Source organism: Mixophyes fleayi, chromosome 2, assembly GCF_038048845.1.
Source record: "Mixophyes fleayi isolate aMixFle1 chromosome 2, aMixFle1.hap1, whole genome shotgun sequence".
Lineage (NCBI taxonomy): Eukaryota > Metazoa > Chordata > Amphibia > Anura > Limnodynastidae > Mixophyes > Mixophyes fleayi.
In genome coordinates this window covers 280,643,754-280,661,757 of record NC_134403.1, presented here as the reverse complement: position 1 = coordinate 280,661,757, position 18,004 = coordinate 280,643,754, and positions in this window count along the sequence as shown.

The following is an 18,004-nucleotide window of genomic DNA, read 5'->3' as shown; positions in this document are numbered from 1 at the left end:
TTGTAGGGCCGCTGGAGGAAACCCTACTAGGACAGTGTAAGTGTGAGCCAGTAACCCAGGCTGGGTGACATGGTAACTGTCTAGCTAAACCGTAATGGTGATATTGTGAGAGGTTAAGACCCTGATAGAGACTGAGATTATTACTTTGGAGTGCTGACTGCAAGAGTCTGCTGGAGGGTAGCTTGTGAATGTCTTGTGGTGTTGTGGTGTCGTAATAAAGCCTTATTTTGGATATACTCTGGTCTACCCAAGTTGAATCCCACAGAGGGTGACTGCTATCCCAGCTAAGCGTGGTCTCCTCACAAACATTATGGAGAAGGTTACCACAAACTTAAGTAATAAAAGCAACTCTGTGGCCATATTGTTCCATGAGACCCACAGAATGTCAGGTCCACAGGAAATCATGGTTATATACTATAAAGAGACATTTGGGGGTAAATGTATCAAGCTGAGAGTTTTCCAGCAGGTTTGAAAAACCAATCAGATTCTAACTATCATGTATTTAGTACATTCTACAAAATGACAGCTAGAATCTGATTGGTTGCTATAGGCAACATCTCCACTTTTCAAACCCGCCGGAAAACTCTCAGCTTGATACATTTACCCCTTGATATGTGACATACTCTTTTTTTTTGGACATTCATTTATACACTCTCTCTTTCTCTCTATATCTCCCTCTCTCTCTCCCCTTTCTAAATATATCAATTTATCTCTCTTTTATTTGCAAGATAAAACAAAAATAACAAAGGCACATCATTTTACATAATGTTTAATAATTAAATTTTAGTTGATAAAATGTATACTTAATAAAGTGGCTTAGTACAAACATATATTTAGAGTGCACAAGTCACCTACACTAATTTAACATATTATTTTAACATATTATTATTTTTCAAGGAGCCAATGTTTTCAATTGGAGCCTCACTAGAGGCAGCTATTTTGTGAGTGCAATTATGAGCATGCAGCCTGCTAACTCAATATTCTCATCATACATCACTGGTTTTCAATGAGTAACTAGGCTTCATTATCATTATTGTTTCAGCCAACAAAATGGCTGGCCCCAATGGAAATGCAAATCACTTTGATTTTGCTAGATGGTCTGCCTAGGACACATAAAGAAATATGTCCACTCCACCATTTTATCTGATTACAATTACTAATTTTAATTTTCACAATGCTGTGAAACATACCAGTTTTTCAGCAGTGTGTCCACTCCATACTTTGCAAAGAATGCTCTCTGCAAATGCCAATTTGCTTTATAAAATAACATGCTAAGGTGAAAATCTAGGTGCTCTTGCACAAGTCGAGGTGCACAGCATTGCCATATGGGATGTTGTGCTGTTGCTCAGCCATTTTGCTCTTCTTAAAGAACCTCCCTGCGTACAGGTGACAGGTGCACTTTAGATTGTAGCAGCCATATTGACTCCATGGAAAGTTGTGACATACTATAGATTATAGACTTATACTCATCATCATCATCATCATCATTTATTTATATAGCGCCACTGATTCCGCAGCGCTGTACAGAGAACTCATTCACATCAGTCCCTGCCCCATTGGAGCTTACAGTCTAAATTCTCTAACATACACATACAGACAGACAGACACAGACTAGGGTCAATTTTGATAGCAGCCAATTATCCTACCAGTATGTTTTTGGAGCGTGGGGGAAAACCGGAGCACCCGAAGGAAACCCATGCAAACACGGGGAGAACATACAAATTCCACACAGATAAGGCATGGTTGGGAATTGCACTCATGAACCCAGGGCTGTGAGGCAGAAGTGCTAGCCACTTAGCCACCGTGCTGCCCAACCATCAGGTTTCTCAATGTGTGGTCATGGTTCATAGAGTCCCAAAAGCTTCTTCTTTAGACTAACATAACTGACATTTCCCAGCTCATGACAATATAATTTGGAATGCATGTAAGTCACAGGTTAATCCTTAATATATAGAACAAGCTGCAAAACATGGACTAGTACAAACTTTCCTGTAATCTACCATCAATAAGCAATCCTATACTAACCCACGTCTTTCATCGCATACATCTGGTTCACTTCTCTCTTGTTCCAAACTTTTAGGAATTATTCACTTCCGACAATCAGACCTTGTTATATTCTCTGCAGGAAACTGCATGAGTGATTGTGACAAGTAAACACTGCTATGTGTACCGTGTGCATACTCCGACAGGATCAATCTAACAATTCTTTATTGCTGATAGCGTATCCAAAAAAAGAGAAAGGAAGAAAAAATCCCATTATCCCTCTACACAGAAATTGTACAAAAAAATTTGATTAGACTTTTAGTTTTTTGCATGGATGGAGAAGGAGGTTAATATGATATTATTAGGCTGACCTGAATATGAATGAAGTCAGACATTCTTAATAAATGACTGCTAACTGAAAACATGAACAAATTAGCGTATGGTCCATTGCTTTTTAATAATGTCCTAGCCTCGTGTTTCCTCCTACACCTGGGAGATGAGTTAATCTTTGGAAATGTAGATTACTTTTCTTAACTACTTAGTTGCTGAGAAGAAAAGAGTCATGTACAGTAAGTGTGCAATATGTTAGGATTTACTGTATATTTGGATCAAATTTCTATTTTTTGCTAGATTATCCTTTGAGATTTTGTTTTTTGTAAAGGAAAACTGAGACACCCCTTTGGGATACCCTTCACCTAAACCCATGCTTTGGATTACAAATGATTAAAGAAGACTTAAGAAATTTTACATCTTTCCAATTAAAATGTAGGTTGAATTTTAGTAAAAGAAACACTCCTAGATAAATATTTCCATTTATAAAACTAAATCATATTGAAATTCTATTGATATAAATATTGAACTTACAGTGCAAAAGTGTTTAGGTGCTACAAAATGTTTACAGTCTGATGTGTATTACACTTGTTCTCTTAGAGCTAGAGTGAAACAGTATTAATATGGCAGACTCTATGTAAATTAGACATTTGCATCTGAAGTCAGGTCATTTGCATTCAAATTTCCATGCTTGTGTCACACATGAGAAATACTGCAGTACCTTCTGTTTAGTAAAGCTATTTCTCCTATCTCATATGCATTTTTTATCAATTTTGTGGCACAATGTTGATGTATTTTTCTGTTCTACAAACGTGAACCTATAATTTGTGGCTGACCAGTCACTTCCAAATATTGCTAAACCTAATAATAATATTGGTTTAATAATATTGCTTTATGGACTTTCAACAGCTCAGAGGTATTAGATTAGGGAAATTGGAACTCAATGGTTCCAGATGATTTGTATTTTATGTGAATTTACTGCAGCTATCATTGTACGTAATAATGGTTTTATTTGTGCTGCAAATAGAACAGTGCACATTAGTGAAATTAAATGATATACAAGCACTGAAATATTTGAAGCAATAAAAGCCAATATACAGTACTTTTATGTTTTGCTCACATATAAAGAAGAGGAATATAATGAGGGATATAATTCTAGAAGAGATAATCAATCACTGTTTACTGAAAGTAAAACATAATTGTTTTAAATATGGCATTTAAATGACCTACCACACTACGAAAAAAAAAAACAGCGTTAGAAGAAAATGAAAATGAAGAGATATGATAATATGTAAGCAGAAGGTATAATAGACATTTGGGACCTGTTAGTTATATTATAAATATACGTGATTAGCTATTCTTAATATTGCAGTTTATGAATCAATTTAATAAATTAGAATATTTGCAAAATTCACAGTATACACAAATATTCAAGATTATGCATGTTTATATTTCAGAATTATGTTGAGACACTTGTTGGTGGCAAGCTCATCCTTCTATTCATGATGGTCATAGTAGCAGACCCAGATATTTAGAAAGGCTACACAAGCGTGAGCGTAGGGTGGTAGAATTGATTTGGACTATAGGTCCATTGTTTTATCAGCTTATCACAATCTTTATTAAATAACGGTAGCCATGGAGACCATTCCAGATATATGAGGTCAACAATAAGAGGATGGAGGCAAGTACTACTGTTACCAAAAATAATATTGTGGCAAACTGAAGTTATTGGAAATATTTGTCTTGAATGTCATGTTTTCCATTAATATTTGTCTTTCAGCACATCAATCTGTCTTATCTGAACCTTTTATAGGTAATTATTTACCCCTTTTTGGCTGGAGGTGAAAAAAGCAATTTTCACATCTTTGTGCTGCATTTCTTATGATGAGAATAGCCTTTTGATGCTTTAGTGTACTCAAGAAAATTGTTTATATATTTATTTGGTTAACGCTAAGTGCTTTTGTTGGGTAGATAATTAAAATAGATACATTTTCATATTAGGGCCACTAAAAAGGTTAAAAACAGACAAAATATGCGAAAAATATGCAGTATCTTAACTCATCACATACTTATTTTACACATTACTACTAAATTGAATGTCCTGGTTTACAGAGCATAGAGATAATAAATACATGTATTTTTTCTATGTTTTTACAGTTATTTATTTATTTTAACATTTTTATGTGTTATTTATGTGTTATTTTATGTACAGTGGAGACCCCTTTGGCTTATTTTTCTTTCCGCCCTACCCTTAATTGGTACTGTTTGTATTTATATTATTATATCAGTGGTTCCTGTTAGGTGAAACATATGAGATGTGATTACATGTCTTTTCGCACAATTCCTTTAGTGGGGATTATCTCTATTTTTATTTTGTGAAGCAATACTGTTTTTATAGCACAAAGTATATGAATACCTTCTATTTTAATAAGGCATTTAATGTGCTCTTACAGAAAAATATTTAAAATAAAGATTTATCCAGCAGTATACAGTGATTCATTTAACATGATAGTTAAATTATATTGAGAGTAGTAAATACATGGAAAATAAAGCAAATAACTCAAAGATAAGAATTCTTTCAAATTATTATTCTTCATCATGAAACAAACTCAGCAGCTGACTGGACAACGGATCCTGTTAAACAGTGAAATAAAACGGTACAAGTAGTTTGATGGCATCAATTCTTAGTGTAAGGACATACCAGTATTTAGCAGTGCAGACAGTAACATTTGAATTCTTTAAAGATTTATAATGTACATAATCAGACAGGCTATACAGTAGATGGCTATCAGGAACAGATCTAAGGACAGAGGCTCTGTCATTACCTGCAGAGTGCTTAGAGAAACTGTCCAGGGGAGGCACAAAGATGTTGAATTGATTTACAAGTAATACAATATATTGCAGGGTACTAGGATCAAGTGGGACCCAATTAAGTACTTGTTAATGCATTCAGATTAGTGTATAATACATAAGCTCATTTATTATTTAAATGCACAAGGGAGTAAGCCAGATTGAGCGAGTAGAATAGAATGCAGCTTTGTACTTGGCAAATGGATGGTTTTAATGGCAACCCATTGAAAATGCAACAATTCTCCAATGGCGCCAGCTTTTTAAGGATCAAAGGTATCTGGGAATAAAAAATAAAAAAGAATACGTACAACATCTCCTCTGCATCAAACAGGAATATGTAATCATTCTGCAAGTTAGAATCGTCGTTTAGCCATTGCTGGTATGCTAACCAATAATGTGGCACCATCTTTAATTCTTGCACCAGAATCTATCCGTTGCTTCCACTAAAACTAGCAAGCAGTATTTTCACAAGTTTTATACTAAGTGAGTAACAACTGCTTGTGTTTTGACTGTAAATCAATTAGCATTGAGGTATTGATTTTTTGCCACTGCTGCAGGATTAATTACTAATAGCGAAGCACCATTTGTTGGACTGACTTATGACAAAAGTTAAACTATCTATTACTTGTCCTGTTCAAAGTTATCATTGTGAAAGCTCCCTTTCCATGTTCTTAGTCCCTTTATTTGATTTTTTGTTCTTTTTTTTCTATAGTAATTCAACCTTTTAATGTCCTAATCATATACTATCTTTTTGTGGTTGGTAAGTATGTTCTGTGCTGAACTTGTATGCAGCCTATCTATTTCAGTCACTGTTGACTAATAATTAAGAGGCCTGTCTAATATTCATGAAGAACTTGCACCTATTGAATCGATAGACTAAATCATTTTGTATATAATCTAAACCCATAAAATGGATTCCTCCTTGCAATTTCTATCTAGTAATTTATGTCAGTTGCACTGACTTTAGAAATGTGCATAATGTTTTGGTAAATTTCAAGTTTTAATGGAGTTTGATGTTTAGTTCCCTGAAAACAAATGCTGCGCTGAAGAAACTTTTCCAGAGAAAGGTGTGTTTTATAATGCTGTTTTTGGACAGTATTGTGTTAAATTGCTGTTGTTTTTTTGTGTTGAATTGTTGTTATTTTATGTGTACAAAAGTCCTGAGAAGTACGGAAAACGTTGACCCTAGAGGGAAATTTTGTTTTTTAGGATGTACACAAAATATTATTAATGTGCCTTTTTTGCACTTATGCTCAGCAAGTTTTTAAATAAAGTATATATATTCAAGCATGGATTGTATTGTTCTATACAGCATGCTAGATTGGTCAAGTAATGTCACAGTCATGGCAAGGCAAGTACATGCCCTAATAAGAAGTGCAGTAAATGTAACCGTAAGTGAAAAAAAACCCAGTGCATGCAGTGGGAGTTAAGCAAATAAAATCATCCAATATCAAAAAGCACAGTATAGGGTTGCAAACATAGATAGGGATTAGTCAATGACGACCTTAATATTAGTGTAAAGGAAATAATGGTAGAGACATCTGAAATGTGACAGGTATGTATGGAGGAAGATCAAGATGTTTTGACATCCTAGGTGTCTCCTTCACTATTACTGCCATTCCAATTCCAATATTATACTCACTGTGTGCCTCCTGAGGCAGGATATGCAACATCTCTTCCCCACCACCTTAGTAACACATTTTACTTTCCTTCTATCAATCCCCACATTCCAATCATTGCATGAAGTTGAGAGTGAAGGAAGCATTTTTGTAACTTTGTTGAGCCCATGGCCCATGTCCCAAATTCTTAAGGGACATGGGGAAAAAGAGATAATTCCCTGCTGTTAAATAAGCGTAGCTTTTTTTTATAAGCATAAATCCAATTTTAATAAGTTTAGTAAAGTGACATCATCATGCATATGTGATAACATCAGCTTGTTGTGGGTACTCAGTCTAACATTCAGGTCAGTGCCCCATAGGCAACCCCATAGGTCTCAGGTAACTAGCATATAATTTTTAATTATGGGCAGGTCAAGGGTAGGTCTAAGTAAACACATGTCTATCAATATGTAATCATCTCTTGCTTATATAAGAAGATATTCATACTCCCATAGTTTATAATTACTGCAGCTCTCTCTAAACCACCTAAATATTGTCCTAAATTGTGTCCTGTTTGGTTGTGCAGACACACTGATAATAGGCTACTTGTATCCAAAAATGGCAATATATATATATATATATATATATATATATATATACATATATATATATATATATATATATATATATATATATATATATATGTATTTATTTATTGTTTGCGTCCACCTCTGTGGGACTATTAAATAGAAGTTTTGGAGATGTTTTAAGTTTGAGTTGACAGTTATGCGTAACTTAGTTTGGTTGGCAATATAACAGTGAAAGTATTGGATTGTAGGTTTAAGTCTTTACTCTTATGTTAAAATCAGAATAATAGAAATGTCAAATATTGAAGATATTTTCTAAAATCTTAACACCACCACTCCTAGTGTAAATTTAATGAACCATTTCATGATAAGAGCCTTGCATCCCTAACATAAAAAAGGTTCAAGATTTGCAGCCATGCTTCATTCTAACAGAATATGCTTTCATAACTGCCAAATTATTGTTAAAGGCACGTACTTGGCAAGAAAAAGGTTAACAATATTGATATAATGAATATTATAACCTATCATTGCTCATAAACAATTCAATTAACCTGGATATTTTTCCTACCTACTCCTCACATTTTCTCTCTCTCTACTTTTTTTTTTCTTAATTTGTGTTATTTATAAGATGAAAATATCATCCATTACCCTAGCATGACAAAGCTGTCTTTATAAGACCCCAGGAATCCCATTAAAAGGTCTTTTACTGACAAGACTACAGCAAAGCTGTATTATTCAAATTGCATATCAGTCACAAAAATGGAAGGGTAATTTGTCAAAGTCACAGCAGTGCTCAATAACTATTTGAAGATGGCTCAGTAATTAATCATTAATATATTCTCTTCCTTTCATTTCAGAGTAGCTTACTCTGATTATTGTCTTATATAGTAACACAAGATGTTTGATGTTTGTAAAAAGGAATTTGATGGCTGGTTAGCACTCACGATTTGCCCTGGACCAGTCTTATCATTTTTGGAAGAACACTGCTTATGTGCCTCTTTGTATGCCAAGTCATTCATCCCACGCGTTTAAAATCTGAGCAATGTCATTTCTTAAGTTCCACTTAGCAGGTTATATTTGCGCATCAGCCTTTCGGCTATTTTAATGATCTATAAGGAGCAAATGGGGTTAGATTCACTAAGTCTTGTTTAGTGTGATCTAAAAGTAATATCACTTTGGCTGAATTATAGATGATCAACGCACAGAGTAAACATTTAATTCAGTAAGCTAATTGTGTGCGATATTAAACTCTCATGCTACACTACTGACCATACAATATTTACTGTAAAATGAACATAATTGTAACAAATTACAATTATCTAATATTCCTATATTGTACTCAGCTATTATTACATTATAGTCTCATAATGCACTTTATGCTGAAATATTTCTGTCTATTAAATAACAATAATATACGAGGTATGTTTATTAAATAACAAGACTGATTAAGTAACTCACCTTTATTTATTGGTATTACAAATTTAATGTTTGTCCCCTTCATTATACTCCCCATTTGCACTAATACATCACTGTAGTCTTGTTTTCCACTAGTCTAAAGCATGGAGCAAATCAATTTCTGTCACTTGTTTCAACATATCTGCCGTTTTCTTCTTTACAGAATCAACTGACTCAAAATGTGTCCCTTTAAGCACTGATTTAACTTTTGGGAAAAGATAAAAATCGAAAGATGCTAAATCGGGAGAATATGGAGGATGTTCAAGTATAGTAATGTGTTTGTCGGTCAAAAACCGCTTCACAGAAAGTCCTGTGTGAGCAGGCGCATTGTCCTGGTGAAAAATAAACCATTTTTCCACAGTTGCGGCCATTTCTTTCTGACTCTTTCTCTCAGCTTTTGCAAAACTTCCTTATAATAATGCTGATTAACTGTTGTGCCTTCTGGAACTCATTCTTCCAAAATTACACTCTTGATATAAAAAAAAACAATGGGCATTGCTTTGAATTTTGACTTGATTTGACAATCGTTTTTCATTCTTGGTGATGATGGTGTTTTCCAGTGCAGGAGTAAAATTAAGAGGTGGGGGAGGGGGGAGTCAGGGAGCTAAAAGACTAAAGCAGAGGTCAAATTCCACAGAAAACACAGCACAGGGTAAGGGACATGAGAAAGAACAGAGGAACACACATGCCACAAGCAACACAATGAAATAAAGACTAGGGACAGGCAGAAGGAGGCACAGTGTACTTATCCTTATGGTGTGTCACTGGGGGAGGAGCCTTGACCCTCCCCCAGTGACACACCAATGGGTATAACCCAAGAACCTGCTACATTTTTAGCCCTTAGAGCGCTGCACTTTAGCTATGAACACAAACTTTGATTTTAATTTCCCTCATGCTAATTCAGCCCTCAGTTCTTAAAGCGTGGTTTTGCGAAACTGTATGTTTTTGATTAAACTGCACATAAAATAGTTTATTTTGAAACCGCACAATTTCAAACTGATATCCTGATTTTTTTAAATGGTAATGCAAACAATTCAATTTAGTAAGGTGCATTTTGCAAAACTGCATGTCAAATAGTCAGAATAAATACTGATTTTTTTTTAGACACAGTTCAGATAGGCATATGCTGTTTGAGCTAATTTAATAAAAAACAGCATTACTCAGCATCAGGCTGGTCCTTTGAGGGGGCAAACAAACAATCGGATGACCACACCTAGAGCATCCCAGCACAAGGCTCATAACATGTGGCCCCTCCTGGAACCCCTGGTTGGTGATTACCAGGGTAATTAAGTACTTTTGCCCCCATTTCTAATAAATGACTGCCTGGGGGAAAAAAGATAAATATAAATAAAATTAGTGCCCCACTATTTTAATCTAATATTCATTAATGTCCCCAGTATAGAATAATAAATTAATATGATTAACGTATGAAAAAAATAATATTTCCCCCATAATTTGAAAAAAATGCTGTTTCCCAAATAAATACTTACTTAAAAACTTTCTTTTTTGATCTGAAGTAATCTGTATTGCAAACAAAGCATAACCATCAATCACCAGCATAATTCTAACTTTTTTTCCAGGGTCCTGGTGGCGCTTCTCTATCTCCTCTATAGGCCTTTGCTCTCCATTTGAACATGTGTGAAGCTCAGTGCATGCCCAGAGAAGCCTCAAAGCAGGGATTCACTGTGAATTAATTAGCCCCCCGCTCATGCTGAGAAAAGCAGAGTAGGGAGTGGCATAGTTGTTGGAGAAGCATTACCAGTTCCCACTCACCACTAGGTCACATAACTGTCACACACCCTGCATCATCTCTAGCTACGTCCTGTGGTCAGTAAGATGACATGCTTAGCGTTAACTGAACTATTTTGTTATTTAAGAAAAGGCGAAACTGTACAAATTACCCTTCCCACCACATAAAATTGCATTGGGTTTAGTCCTATATTAGCAAAGGTAGGATGTGAATGGTTCTGTAGCATAAAATGAAAATGATAAGCAATGAAAATCAAATTAAGGCTTACAGTGATGCTTCAATTATATAAAGGTTTATAGTACATGGATACAAATTAGAGAATTATACACAATATGGATCACATATTGATCATGACGAAATATTTTGAAAATGCAAATTGTCCAGCTTGTTTGTTTGTTTCAAGGACATAATAATAGTCATAGCAGGCCATGTACCTTGTCTTGGGTCTGGGAGTCAGAGACAAATATGTGTCTTTCAAGGTCCCTTCCATCTTGCTCCTTGATTGATTACAGCAGCAATCAGATGGAGCAGTTACTAATGATAAAATGATTGTTTAATAATTTAAGGCACCTATGTCAGATTGCAAAATATAAGGATGTAAAATAAAAACAACAGTGCTCCCAGACTAAAATAGTGAATCGATTTTAAAATTTGAATGTGTATTAAAATGCAATCATTTTAAATGATTAATATTTATAGTAAATAAAAGAAAAAAAGAAAAAAAATAAGAACGAATATCAGTAATTAATAAAAGGATTTCAGATATGTCAAAGAGAGGGGAGAAAACAGAAAGATGATTTGAACATTGATTAGGACATGCTATTAATAGGTTTAACACATACTGTATATAACACATATCTAAGCTATAACAATTAGGAGATAACATTGGTTATGCATGTGGATAAAATGTAGGCATCTGGAATGAAACACAGGGTAGCTATATTAACAGATGACTAGTGCTATTACATAAGGTTGGTTAGAATGAATTACATTTACCAAGTCCACCCATTTCTTACATTAATGACATCACCTGCCTAATGCACACAGACTCCAGTGTATCATCCTCACCAAGCTTTCCTGGTATCCTATAAACAATTTTAATTATGTTATACATCATAACCAACCTTGTGCAGTAGTGCTATATATTTGTTAATACAGCCACCTTTTTATTCCAGGTGGCTATATTTAATGTCAGACCTAATAGTAACATATCCGGATCTCTATTTTGATTATCTATCTGCTGTGTTCTCCAAAAACATTTTGCTTTTTCATTTCTTCTGATGATCAGACTACAGGTGAGGTAGTATACTTCCCTTTATAGTATAACAGGACAATATAAGTTCTCTTTTGGCTTTATTCATTTTTTGGAAAAAAGAAAGAAAAACAAGATACTCCCTAAATTAGACTAGTGTTGTAATTGGCTAGTTTATAGAGGTTTATAATGGAAATGCTTCACCAAAATCTGCACCCCCCCCCCCCCCCCAAAAAAAAAAAAAAATTGTTTGCACCAATGGTTCGTTAAAAAAAAAGCATTAACGGTTCATCTAAGCTTCCTGGTTTGCTATTGTCACCTAGCATGAATTACAGTACTTCTTTAAAAGCATCATGCAAATGGCATGTATATACAGGAACTCATAGCAACTAGTGATAGTTCATAGCAACTAATGATGCAATAATTGATTTTACTAAGGTAAAACTGTCTGAAAATCGCAACATATATGTGTACAAAACAATAGTCTCTGCCCTTTGAAATTATAATTAAATTTGGATGTGCAGGGCTGAAAATGAGCTTGGCTAATTTGGACAAAATTATGTTTTTAGAGGGTCATTTCAAATAACCTGGTCACAAAGAGGCAGATTATTGCAGCTGCATATAGGTATTGTATTGGGTGGTGTGTGGTCAAATTGTCCAAAAATTAAGTTGTACTGTTATTTGAATAGTGGATTCACTACATATGCATGCAACTAGCATGTAACATAAAAATCAGAGCAAAATAAGCCTAGCCTCTGATTTACCGTTCACATCATTATTTCAAACACACCCCATTTTGCTAAAGAAATGCCCCACCAAATATAGGAACATTGGGAGGTATTAATAAGTTTTTTATGTATCTTATGTATTTTATTTGTCATCAAACCAAAACACATTTTAATACAGGCAGATTTAATGCAATATCTATGTTTTGTTGTAATTTTCTTTGCTTTTAGATAGGTAGGTAAGTCTTTTGGAATTACATGGATAGGGTTAAACTTTAATGCATCTAATGGGGCAGTAAAAAAGAAAAACAGTGGCTTAGAATTACTGTAAATGAGCTAAATAAAGCTAATTATACATCATATCTTATTGTCTTTTCTCTGCAGTAGTTGATAGAAAATGAATAGCAGCATATTCTTCACCAGTATTGAATTTCAAGATTGTTTTTGAGTATACTCAAAATATATTTAGGAGGACAAACTGGAATTGGATACAATAAAACTGATGAGATGGTTAGTCATTTATTTAGAAAAGCAAAAAGTATGTTATAAGGCTAGGGTTACTACAGGTCAGTGATCCATTTTGGAATAATTCTTCTTTCACAATGGTCTCATTTATTTGCATTTAATTATTATTATTATAATTATCGGAGATTTGTAACGTGCCACAATGCTCCACAGGGCCGTACAGAAGGGAAAATAGGACATACATTAAACAAGGACATACAAGGTAGACAAAATTAATGCAGACATAACAATAAAGGGTATGGAGTGCCCTGCTCAATAGAGAGCTCATATTCTAAGTGAAAGAGGGCACAGCTGAAACAAGAGGGGTGAGTGAGACATGGGAGATTGGGACAACTGAGAGGCTGCATTAGTATGAATAGTATCATCAGGGATAAGGTAAGCTTTAAAAATAGATGGGTTTTCGAGAACTTGCAAAGATTTGAAAGCTGTGGGAAAGCCTGATTGGGCATGGTAGGGAATTCCATAAATGGGGAGCAGCCACAGCACAGTCTTGTAGGCACGAGTGAGTGGTGGAGACAAGGCAAGGCACAGGTCAGAGGTAGATCTAAGAGGGTGGGAGGGAGAGTATTTTGAAAGGATATGAAACTTGAATTGGATTCTGGAGGACATGGAGCCAGTGTAGGGATTTTCAAAGTGGTGCAGCAGATGTGGAGTGGTGAGAGAGGAAGATCAGTTTTGTGGCAGCATTTAGGATGGAGTGAAGTGTGGATATATGGGTTTTGGGAATGCAAGATAGCAGGAGTTTGCAGTAGTCAAGATGGGAGATGATGGGAGAATGGATAAGAGATTTGGTAGCATGTTGAGTAAGATAAGGGTTTTTTCTGGCAGTGTTTTTAAGGTGAAATCGACAGGACTTTGTGAAAGTCTGGATGTGAGAAATAAAGCAGAGGATGGAGTAAAGTGTGACACTAAGGCAGCAGGATTGGGAGATTGAGGAATTGGTGGTGTTATTGACAGTCAGAGTGATTTTAGGGGAGGTGGTGATTCTGGCAGGAGGAAAGATAATAAGCTCTGTTTTGGATATGTTGAGCTTTAAGTGGTGTTGTGACATTCATGGGGAGGTAACTGAAAGACAGTTTTCTACACAAGATAGTACATAAGGGGAGACGACAGGGGAAGAGATATAGATTTGGGTGTCACCTGCATAGAGATAACACTGAAGGTCGAAATAGTGAATTAGTGCCCCAAGAGTAGAGGTGTACAATGAAAAATGTAAAGGGTCAAGTACAGAGTCTTGTGGGACGAGAGGAGGATGTGCCAGAAACACTAAAGGAGCTATTTGATAGGTAGGAAGCGAACTAGAAAAGAACTGTGTTATAATGGCCACTGGAGTGAAGGGTGTGTAGGAGAAGAGGGTGGTCAATAGTATCAAAAGCAGCAGAGAGGTCCAGGAGAAGGAGTGTGGACAAATGACCCTTAGACTTTTCAGTAAGTAGATTATCAATCACTTTTGTCAGAGCAGCTTCAGTGGAATGTTGGGGACAGAAGTTTGATTACAGAGAGTCGAGAATGGAGTGAGAGGAGAGAAAATGAGACAGACATTTGTACACTAATCGCTTAGGTAGTTTGGAGACAAAAGGGAGGAGAGAAATAGTGCGGTAGTTAGAGAGAGGCTGGATCGAGAGATGGATTCTTTAGAATTAGTGAGATGAGCACATATTTAAAGGTGGATGGAAATGTGTCAGTGGAGAGAGACAGGGTGAAGAGGTGAGCTAGAGGTGGACATGTAATGGAGGCGAGGGACCGGAGAAGTTGGGAGGGAATAGGGTTGAGGGACATATTGAAGGGTGAGATGATGAGATGAGTGTAGAGACTTTGAGCCTGGTTCATCAAGCAAAAAAAAAATGAGTAAGCTTGCACCTTGGCAAAACCAGGTTGCATTGGAAGGAAAGGTAAATATAAAATGTGGGGACAGATTTATAAGTGGGATAGGGCAATTCCTAGAGCAGATTTAAAGTTCAATGCAAAAATTAAGCTGTTAATGATTTGTGTGTTACATGAAAAAACAGCCAGTATTTAGCTTATATGTAAAATAATAAACTAATAGTACACCCCTTGCATTTTAACATAGTTTGTCCAGGAAAAAAATGTACTCCTTTTTTGCCTTACTTTCCCTAATGAATCAGGCCCTTTGTGTTCAGTTCCTGGAGGGAATGAATTAAGGGTGGATTGGGGAGTGTAGGTGAAGGTGGGTAAAGTGGGTGGAGTGTGTGAAGTTTGGCACGAGGAAAGATCTTGTTGAATGGTGCTGATTTTTGTTTGAAGTAGCTGTGAGGGAGAGGATGGATTTATAATGAAGGAAATCGGGATAGGAATAAGATTTCCTCCAGTGGCGCTCTGCAGTGTAGGAGCACTTTTGCAGATAGTGGGCGGGAGAAGACAAGGGCAAGGGAGTGTCCATCACAGTGGGTAGGAGATCCCCTGGGAAAGGCCAAAGGCAGAAGTAAATGAAAGCAGTTTAGTGGTAGAGGAGACTATGAAATTATAAATGGGAATGTTGAAATCGCCTAGTATGAGAGTAGGCAAGTCAAAAGATAGGAAGTAAGTGAGCCAGGCCACAAAATTGACAAGAAATTGGGAAACTGGACCTGGGGGCCAATAAACAACAGCAACACAAAGGTGGCGAGGCTAAAATAGACAGATAGTGTGGACTTCAATTGAAGAGAATTGAGTGAGGTTATAAATCTTGGAGAAAGTAGAATGCCTACTTCACTACCTTGTCTTTTTCCCAGCCTGACGGTATGGCTGAGGGATAGTCCCCCATCCGAGAGAGCTGCAGGAGATGTAGTGTCAGAGAAAGTGAGCAAAGTTTCTATAATGGCAAGGAGGTTGAGGAATAGAGAAAATAATAGATCATGAATGGATTTACGTTTGTTATAAACAGATCAGGCATTCCATATTGCACAGGAGAAAGGAAGAGAGGGTAGTGGAGTTATGCGGATAAGTTTGACAGGACTGCAAGTACGGGGTGGCTGGAAAGTTTTAGGATGGAGCAAGGAGCATGAACAGAGAGTGAGGATTGTATTGGGTCCTGGGTTAGTTAATAATTAGTTATTGTTTAAGGATATCTAGTAAAACAATGCTAATACACTGTTTGTAAGGCTATTAACATGAACAGGGCAGGTTGTCCAATAATGAGAGGTGACCTGGCCTTTTTTTATCTACACTGTTGGGTCACAACTGTTTCACTTTTTGTTAAATTAAGTTAAACAGAGAGTTATCATTAACAACTAGAAGACCATTTCTTAATGGTGTCAGAAACAGAAGCTGCTTATTCAGTTGAATCCAGCAGCTAATTGGAGTTCTCTTTGAAGCCAGCTGATATTAAACAGTCAGAGCTCCAGGAGCTTTCTACTATATGTTAATGAATGTTCAAGGTAGCTCTTCCCTTAGCAATAAGCGATAGAACAAGAGGTCAGACTGGTTGTGAGTACTTCATGAAAGGAGCATGCATGCAAGCCATGCAGGCAATCTATATACATTAGCATTTAGCATTAACATATCCTTTATATGATAGCCAACATATTCAGTGCCTTTTTGGTACACTAGCCTCCCAGTTGAAAATGTAGCCACATGATTGGGGTTCTGCTTTGCAGATGGATTGGAGATGCAAGGAGTTACATTGGGGATCTACAGTATATTGTACGCTCTAGATCTAGGTAGAAAGTTTGCTTTGTATACTATTCTATACTCTACTGTAAGTCATTCCAACATCCACACTCCTTAAACGATTCAAAAGCATTACCTCACTTGCATGCCAAACTTTGTTATATATTTATTAACCTGCCTATGTGGCTTGGTTTAAGTTGGCAGGACAGTGTGTACAATTAAGGAATGTATGGCAAATTATTGCTCTTTAATTCACATATTTCCATGGAAATAAAAGTTTGACAAATCCATCTCAAAATGCTTTTTAGCTCTACAATATATATTGCCATATTTGCATGCCATCTTGATTCCCTATGTCTCCCCAATACCTACGGTTTGTGATTTTGCATGTAAGTTATTGTGAAAGGAAGCACAATGGTTTCATACCCTTTAGACACAGCTCTATATTGCCTGAATGAGAATATATCCCTACTTGTTTTACAACATCTGCATGCCTTCTACTTTTGAGGGACCCTGTTCTCATTTTAGCAAATTTTGCTTACCCTTTCATGGGGCATTTAGAAAAACTGGTTGCTTCATGATTCGAATCTGCACCTACTCCTTACACTGAGATTTTTCACTAATGTGATGTGATATACATTGTGAGTATGTACCATATTTATGTGAAGTCTGCAGTAGGATAACAGTCAAGGTATTGTGTCCCCTTTATTACTAATAATACATTGAGAGGCTTATTTTGAGTTGGACGTAAGCTCCTTTTGGGCATAAAATATGCATTTTTACATTGCACATGTTCAGCAAAAATGTATATGTGTACCTCTGTATTCAAATTTTTGTATATCCCTTAGTTGCCTCTGCTTACACCTCAAGAGACTTAACTGGGTAAGTTAAATAAAAATGGTTTGGTCAGCTCCCAAAAGTGCTCTATGCACCAGTGCTCATAGCCTGGGTTGGTTATTGCTAATGAGGAGTGGGCGAGCAGCTTGTGGGTCCTCCACAAAATTGACAACCAGCACACTATAACAGGGCACACTGTAACAAGGAAACCCGCAGAGTTGGGTTTCTTTGTTATAGTGGGACACAGTGGGGTCTAGCAGCAATAAACCTCACTGTGTCAATCAGAGTGGCTTTCTCAGACCTCCTGGCCTGTCAGTTATGTCGGGGCTCTACACTACTGTTCCCATGTGGCACTACAGGGACTTGTATTTCCACAAATGCCAGCCTGTTCTGGCAGTCATGGGTATGCTGGCACATGTAATTCTACAAGTGCCAGCATAGCCAAACAATTATGGCTGCCACAGCTTGTTAACATCAATAGTGCCACATATTAAAATGTATTT